Source organism: Chamaea fasciata, unplaced genomic scaffold (assembly GCF_029207755.1).
Source record: "Chamaea fasciata isolate MVZ Bird 193981 ecotype frontalis unplaced genomic scaffold, bChaFas1.0.hap1 SCAF_153, whole genome shotgun sequence".
Classification (NCBI taxonomy): domain Eukaryota; kingdom Metazoa; phylum Chordata; class Aves; order Passeriformes; family Sylviidae; genus Chamaea; species Chamaea fasciata.
This window is the reverse complement of record NW_027094238.1, coordinates 2,113-9,669: the sequence shown is the minus strand read 5'-3', so window position 1 is coordinate 9,669 and position 7,557 is coordinate 2,113. Positions and strand designations below refer to the sequence as shown.

The 7,557-nt window shown below is 55.4% G+C and overlaps 1 long non-coding RNA gene across 1 annotated transcript; it reads right to left on the bottom strand.

Moving 5' to 3' along the window:
* Positions 1–4,029: 4,029 nt before the first annotated feature.
* On the bottom strand, positions 4,030–5,055 carry LOC136304734 (uncharacterized). The gene is made up of 3 exons (XR_010724774.1): positions 4,806–5,055; positions 4,582–4,710; positions 4,030–4,115 (listed from the first exon to the last, which is right to left on the bottom strand). It is a non-coding gene; the product is annotated as an uncharacterized lncRNA (long non-coding RNA).
* Between the last annotated feature and the right edge of the window lie 2,502 nt (positions 5,056–7,557).

The following is a 7,557-nucleotide window of genomic DNA, read 5'->3' as shown; positions in this document are numbered from 1 at the left end:
CACTCCTTTTTCCTACCACATTGTCTTGTCAGGCTCTTGCTGCTTTCTCTCTCCCCAGTCTAGCATGCATGAGGACCCTTTATGCCCAAGATACAACTCAGAGAAGCTTCCTGTCACCACATTTCAGAACCTCCAGAAAACCCACCTGTCATTAGGTGTAGCAGACTTATTCCAAGAGCAAAATGAAATCAGAGTTCGTTATTTCTAAATATACTTGTGATAGCTTTGATGGTTTTTTCCACCTCATTCCTCTCCTTACAGTCTAAAACATGAAGGTCTTAACCTTCTTTGTTTAGTAGAGAGTCAAGTTCTTGACTACAAGCACAGTCAAGAGGGCAAAATTTTCCACAGCACATCACTGACAATCAGCAGAAACACACTGTGCATGTACAACATCAGAACTGTAGGCAATTTCAAACCTTATTCTGCATCCCGACATACCAGAGACACTATACACAGGGCATGAAATGAAAAAATGGCAAGAACTTTGTACACAAAACGTAGAAGGCCTTTGCCAGGAGTGAAGAGCAAAACTTTGTACAATACAAGCCTCAAATGTAATGATATTTACATGCTAAAACAATGACAGCCACAAATGACATAACCTTGCTTTTCTGTATTACAGAAACAAGGGTCGCTATTCCAAGTGGAACGTGAGGGCGGTCTGGCTGAAAAATCCATCACCTCACTGACCTCCACGGTCGATTTAACTGATTTGGAAGGCTAGATGAGTGCCCCATACAACACCAAGTCTGAGGGCATCCATCCTAAAGCTGTTTGCTCGCAGAGAACAACCCCCCTGAGCAGACGAAACCATCCATGTGTCAACAGCACATGGTACCTGCACTCCCCAAATACAGCAGCCAACGAGGCCCAGGTGGATTTGGAAGAGAACGTGAGTAGTCCAGCTTCCAGGACTGCAGGACACATGGAAGTGAGACCACCCCCAAACAAGCTCAAAACCAATTTCTAAGAGAAAAACGGGTAGTCTATCTTCCAGGATTGCAGACACATGAAAGGGAGAGCCCCTAAACAAGCTCAAGATCCAGTTTTTGGAGAAAACAGGGTACTCAAACCACCATGACTGCAGACATACATTAGTGAGACCACCCCAAACCAATTCCAGTTTTATCTGCAGAAGAATATCAGGTGGTCAAGCTTCCAGGAGCAGAGACACATGAAAGTGAGATGCCAACAAACAAGCTCAGGGTCCAAATGTAGGAGAAAAAAGGGCAGTCAAGCTACCTAGACAGCAGATATATCAAAGTGGGACCACCCCCCAACAAGCTCAAAGTTTAATTCTAGGAGAAAAAAGGGTAGCCAACATTCTAGAACTGCAGACACATGAAAGTGAGACCACCATGAAACAACCTCAAGGTCCAAATGAGGCAGAAAAAGGATTAGTCAAGCTTCCAGGACTGCAGGCACATCCAAGTGAGACCACACCTGTTATGAGTGGGCCAGGAGACAAATCTCCCTTTAAATGCCTGTATTAGGACAGCTTTGGGCGGGGAACCCAAGGGGTCACACACACCGCCACTGCTCCCTGGAGCGATGAGGACGAGGAGGTGAAACAGCTTTGCCAGGTGCCCGACAGAGCCGGGGCTTGCGTCCCCACGAGAGCCGCAGGAAAGCACAGGCTCGTTGACAAGCCGAGGGCAGTCACGCAGAGAGGGCACTATCTGACTTATGGCGACAAGACACGGAGCCCCAGCAAGCAGCCCCATGCTCTCCCTGCTCACTGGGGTAGTTTGGAGTCCTGTCTGGCTAATGGCTCACCGGCCCTAGGGGTTTTTAGGCGTCCACTCCACCTCCTGTGGGCACTGCAGTCCCAGGGAGTTCTCTGGTTTGCGTGTCGCCATCAGGGCTGTGAGGGGAGCAGCGGGAGCACGGCCCCACGGGAAGGAGACAGTTTCAAAATGGACACCGGCTCGAAATGGGGGGTGAGGGAGAGCGGAAAAGGTACACAAATGAACTTATTCACATGCAAACTTGTCACGATCCGCTCACACAAGCGGGGTTCGTGATGGTTCGTTTTAGGGATCTCAGAGCGCAAAAGACACAGCGGGGGACAAACTCAGTTTACTCAATCACAAATGCACCTTTATTTAGTGCCAACAAATGCGATAGTGGGGAGAGAAAAGGAGAATAGTAAGAAAGACAGAAAAAGAGGGGAAGGGGATTATAGCTACCAACATGGAGGGTCGAGTCCTCGAGGCTTTTGAAGATGCCTAGAGACGCGATCTTCTCCAGTGGGGAGATCTCAAAAGTGAGCGGGAGTCTCCAGGGTTTTTATAGTCCTCTCCGAAGCGACAGGCAGTTGGCCAAACAGCTGGGGGAAATCATTGCAGTGTGTTCATTCAGAGAACCCAGAACAAGTCGGTCATCAGCAGGTACAGCGTCAACCAGTGCAAGTCAGCAGGTGCTGTGTCAGCAGGCGCGGTCACTTCACCGTGACTTGCCCATTGTTTCTGCTCAGGTTCTGATGTTCCCATATGGGTGCTGGGTGTTTTCCATCAAACACACCTGCAGGCAGCACTTGGCCACCATCCCACCTCAGCCAGGCCAGAACTCCTGTGTTGAGATTTTCAAGTCCCTTTTAGGGGTTTCAGTCTCTGTCCTTGACGATGGTCGTGAGGCAGATGAGGGATCTTCGGACCGTCTCTTACACAAGGGTCGGCAGGGGAGAAGATCCCACTTCAGGCTTCCACAACCCATCTCCAGGTTTCTCTCTAAGCCCTCCCGGTGTAGCAATGTATCTGAATAACTTGGGCCATTCCCTGTATCAGCCAAACTGTTTGTAGAGAAGACGACACCTGCAGTCTTCTTTTCCAGAGTTCGCAGGAATTCATCAAGGCTACAGGAACAACAACAGCTCTGAAAATAAGAGCCTAGGAAAGCCTCTCCAAGAAATGCAGAACTCAGATAGGAGACACATAGCACGGTGATGGACACTTAACCAATTAAGTGCCCTGAAAGATGCGTGCGTGCGTTCCTGCCTTCCTGCCTGCCTGCGTGATGGAGAAATAACTTAGCCGACTGAGAGAGACACCTGTACCCATGAAGAGTAGTGCTAGAAACTGGAACTGTAGCTTTATGTACACAAGAAAGTAGCTGCTGTTAGAAGCATATTGTTTCCTTCATTTCAGCAGCCCATTTTCCCCCTGTATCCCTGTGGCTACCTGCTCCCACTGCAGAACAGAAGCAGCACCCAGCCAGCAGCTCCTCAGTCCTGGCAGGTCAGCGGCACTTCCAGGAGCACACCAGGCTGGCAGCAAACTGCCCAAAGGGCGCTCAGCCCTAGACCCTTCAAACCCTCCAAAGTAACTTGGCCAGGGGGCAGGGTCAGCACCAAAGACACAGACACCAACCTCAGGAGCTCAGGGTCATTGGCGACAGCTCAGAGCAGCCAAGAACCTCCCAAGGAGAAGCTCAGCAATGCTCCCCAGCACTGCTACCCAAGGTGACCTACAGGGACTGAGATCCAGCACCAGGGACCCTGAGCCTCACCCCCAGCAGCTGGGAATCCCCTGTCACAACCCAGCCCTGGAGAGCCCCCCCAGAACTGGCAATTCCCGCGGGTGCGTCCGCCCGCAGGCCAAGAGGCTCCGGCTGTGCCGGGACAGGGCCCAGGTCGGGCAAATGCTGCAATAAACAGGCGCACACAACTCCCACGGCGGGAACAGCTGGGCTCAGCCTCCTCCGGCGTCGCCCCAAAGCCGGGCCAGGGCTTCAGGAGCAATGCAGGAGCTGCCTTTGGCCCCGCTCCTCCCAACAAGGCCACAGGACTCATCTCAGGGCCCTGTCCGGCCTCTGAACACAGAAAGGTCAAGCCATGTTTCACTAATGAGCACGGACCTAGCCCAGAACACTAATGATCCTGGCTACCGCACTGCCGACAGGATACAAACACAACATCTGGGTTGAAGGCTCACCCAGAGGTCAGCTTTGCCTCAAGACTCTGCTTCAGGCCTCAGGCCTTCAGGAAGTCCCAAGGTGCTTGAACCTCTGCGCAAAGCCTGCCCCCATCTCCTGTGGAACCTCACAGATCAGGCAGCACTTCCTCGGCCCACTCCTGAGGCTATTTAGCCTGCCAGCAAAGAGCAGGGGCTGACCTGGGAATGACAGAAGGCAGGGAGGGGAAAGGACCCTTTTGCTTCCATCCAGAAAGCCAAAGGCCGTCAAAAAAACCCTCTGGTGAACACCTGAGCAGCACCAGGAGATGAAAGGCCTGGCACTCCTGACTCCCAGAGCTCCCAGCGCTGCCTTGCCCCTCACCTTCAGCCCTTGTCTTGGACAGCAAGGCAATCCCAGGGACAGAAATCCAGGCTCCTGCTGCTCCTGGACGGAGGCACCCAACAGCTCTGTGCTGGCTGAACATGGCAGCAAAATCAGGATGCTGCTCTTCCTTGGGCAAAACTCCAGCCACTAAAAAGCTGGAATGCAGGACAACCCTGCCTCTCCACCAGGGCACTTGGATCCAGCCCTACTGACACATGGACATTTGAGACAGGAATCCATAACCCTCCGTGAAATCACATCACAGCCTCCAGGTGTTTTCCTGTTCGTGTCCTCACTTACCTGGCATAGGCTTCTTCCAAGGCTTTGCAGACACTTTGCCTCTAGCCAAAAAGATTAACATCGCCTTCTTTCCAGCTTTCAAGAAGTCACAGCAAGTCATCCTGGTCCCATGTTCCACATCAGATTCTCCTGTAAAAAGAAAGATATTTTTTCTGTTCAGATCATTTCTCAAGCTGTCAAGAAAAGCAGGATCCCACATGCACTCCCAGAAATTCTCTCAACACCATTTGCTGCTTCTCTCTCTGGCAGGGCACCAACAAGTCCTGGGACACTTCTTGTTCCCTGCTGGCCAGTGACCTTGAGCGATAAAAGAAGGCACCAGTATTGCTGCTAATTTTACAGCCACAGGCTTTGAACTTTCCACAAGTTAAAAGCAGAAGCAGACACTCCTCATCGGGCTCGAGTTCTCGCTTCCTGGCCCAGGAGACGCGCGGCCGCAGCTGCTCGAGCTTCTCTACCACTGCAGAGCGCGCCGAACACGGCAGGCGCACGGCAGGTGACGAACAAGCGACTTCTCCAATCCCGGCCCCGGAGAGGCGTGGCCGCCGCTCCTCGAGCTCCTCCGCCTCTGCACAGCGCTGCACGCACGGCAGGAGCACCGGAAGTGACGAAACAGCGAGGCCACGCTTCCCGGCCCGGGAGACGCGTGTCTGCCGCTCCTCGAGGATCTCAGCCGCCGCAAAGCACGCCGAGCAGGTAAGCGCACTGCAGAGAATGAATAAGTGAAATCTTGCTTCCCAACCCCGAAAATGCACTTTCGGTGCTGGAGGAGCTTCTCTGCTTGTGGGGAGCATGGAAACCGCCCCTAGACGCTGTTCGCAGCCAGCCTGCAGCATACCGCCGGAGAGTGCACTCGGCGCGGCCAAACGGCGTTTGCTCGCTTCCCAGGCTAGGAGAAGCACTTGCCGTGCTGCAAACAGCTTCTCTGCCTGTGGAGAGCTCGGAAACAGCGTTTGACGCTGTTCCAAGCCTGCCTGTGAGCGAAGCGCCGGAGAGTGCACTCGGCGCGGCCAAACGGCGTTTGCTCGCTTCCCAGGCTAGGAGAAGCACTTGCCGTGCTGCAAACAGCTTCTCTGCTTGTGGGGAGCTCGGAAACAGCGTTTGACGCTGTTCCAAGCCGGCCTGCGAGCGAAGCGCCGGAGAGTGCACTCGGCGCGGCCAAACGGCGTTTTCTCGCTTCCCAGGCTAGGAGAAGCACTTGCCGTGCTGCAAACAGCTTCTCTGCCTGTGGAGAGCTCGGAAACAGCGTTTGACGCTGTTCCAAGCCGGCCTGCGAGCGAAGCGCCGGAGAGTGCACTCGGCGCGGCCAAACGGCGTTTGCTCGCTTCCCAGGCTAGGAGAAGCACTTGCCGTGCTGCAAACAGCTTCTCTGCCTGTGGAGAGCTCGGAAACAGCGTTTGACGCTGTTCCAAGCCGGCCTGCGAGCGAAGCGCCGGAGAGTGCACTCGGCGCGGCCAAACGGCGTTTGCTCGCTTCCCAGGCTAGGAGAAGCACTTGCCGTGCTGCAGACAGCTTCTCTGCCTGTGGAGAGCTCGGAAACAGCGTTTGACGCTGTTCCAAGCCGGCCTGCGAGCGAACCGCCGGAGAGTGCACTCGGCGCGGCCAAACGGCGTTTGCTCGCTTCCCAGGCTAGGAGAAGCACTTGCCGTGCTGCAAACAGCTTCTCTGCCGGTGGAGAGCTCGGAAACAGCGTTTGACGCTGTTCCAAGCCTGCCTGCGAGTGAACCGCCGGAGAGTGCACTCGGCGCGGCCAAACGGCGTTTGCTCGCTTCCCAGGCTAGGAGAAGCACTTGCCGTGCTGCAAACAGCTTCTCTGCCTGTGGAGAGCTCGGAAACAGCGTTTGACGCTGTTCCAAGCCGGCCTGCGAGCGAAGCGCCGGAGAGTGCACTCGGCGCGGCCAAACGGCGTTTGCTCGCTTCCCAGGCTAGGAGAAGCACTTGCCGTGCTGCAAACAGCTTCTCTGCCTGTGGAGAGCTCGGAAACAGCGTTTGACGCTGTTCCAAGCCTGCCTGCGAGCGAAGCGCCGGAGAGTGCACTCGGCGCGGCCAAACGGCGTTTGCTCGCTTCCCAGGCTAGGAGAAGCACTTGCCGTGCTGCAAACAGCTTCTCTGCTTGTGGGGAGCTCGGAAACAGCGTTTGACGCTGTTCCAAGCCGGCCTGCGAGCGAAGCGCCGGAGAGTGCACTCGGCGCGGCCAAACGGCGTTTTCTCGCTTCCCAGGCTAGGAGAAGCACTTGCCGTGCTGCAAACAGCTTCTCTGCCTGTGGAGAGCTCGGAAACAGCGTTTGACGCTGTTCCAAGCCGGCCTGCGAGCGAAGCGCCGGAGAGTGCACTCGGCGCGGCCAAACGGCGTTTGCTCGCTTCCCAGGCTAGGAGAAGCACTTGCCGTGCTGCAAACAGCTTCTCTGCCTGTGGAGAGCTCGGAAACAGCGTTTGACGCTGTTCCAAGCCGGCCTGCGAGCGAAGCGCCGGAGAGTGCACTCGGCGCGGCCAAACGGCGTTTGCTCGCTTCCCAGGCTAGGAGAAGCACTTGCCGTGCTGCAAACAGCTTCTCTGCCGGTGGAGAGCTCGGAAACAGCGTTTGACGCTGTTCCAAGCCTGCCTGCGAGTGAACCGCCGGAGAGTGCACTCGGCGCGGCCAAACGGCGTTTTGCTCGCTTCCCAGGCTAGGAGAAGCACTTGCCGTGCTGCAAACAGCTTCTCTGCCTGTGGAGAGCTCGGAAACAGCGTTTGACGCTGTTCCAAGCCGGCCTGCGAGCGAACCGCCGGAGAGTGCACTCGGCGCGGCCAAACGGCGTTTGCTCGCTTCCCAGGCTAGGAGAAGCACTTGCTGTGCTGCAAACAGCTTCTCTGCCTGTGGAGAGCTCGGAAACAGCGTTTGACGCTGTTCCAAGCTTGCCTGCGAGCGAAGCGCCGGAGAGTGCACTCGGCGCGGCCAAACGGCGTTTGCTCGCTTCCCAGGCTAGGAGAAGCACT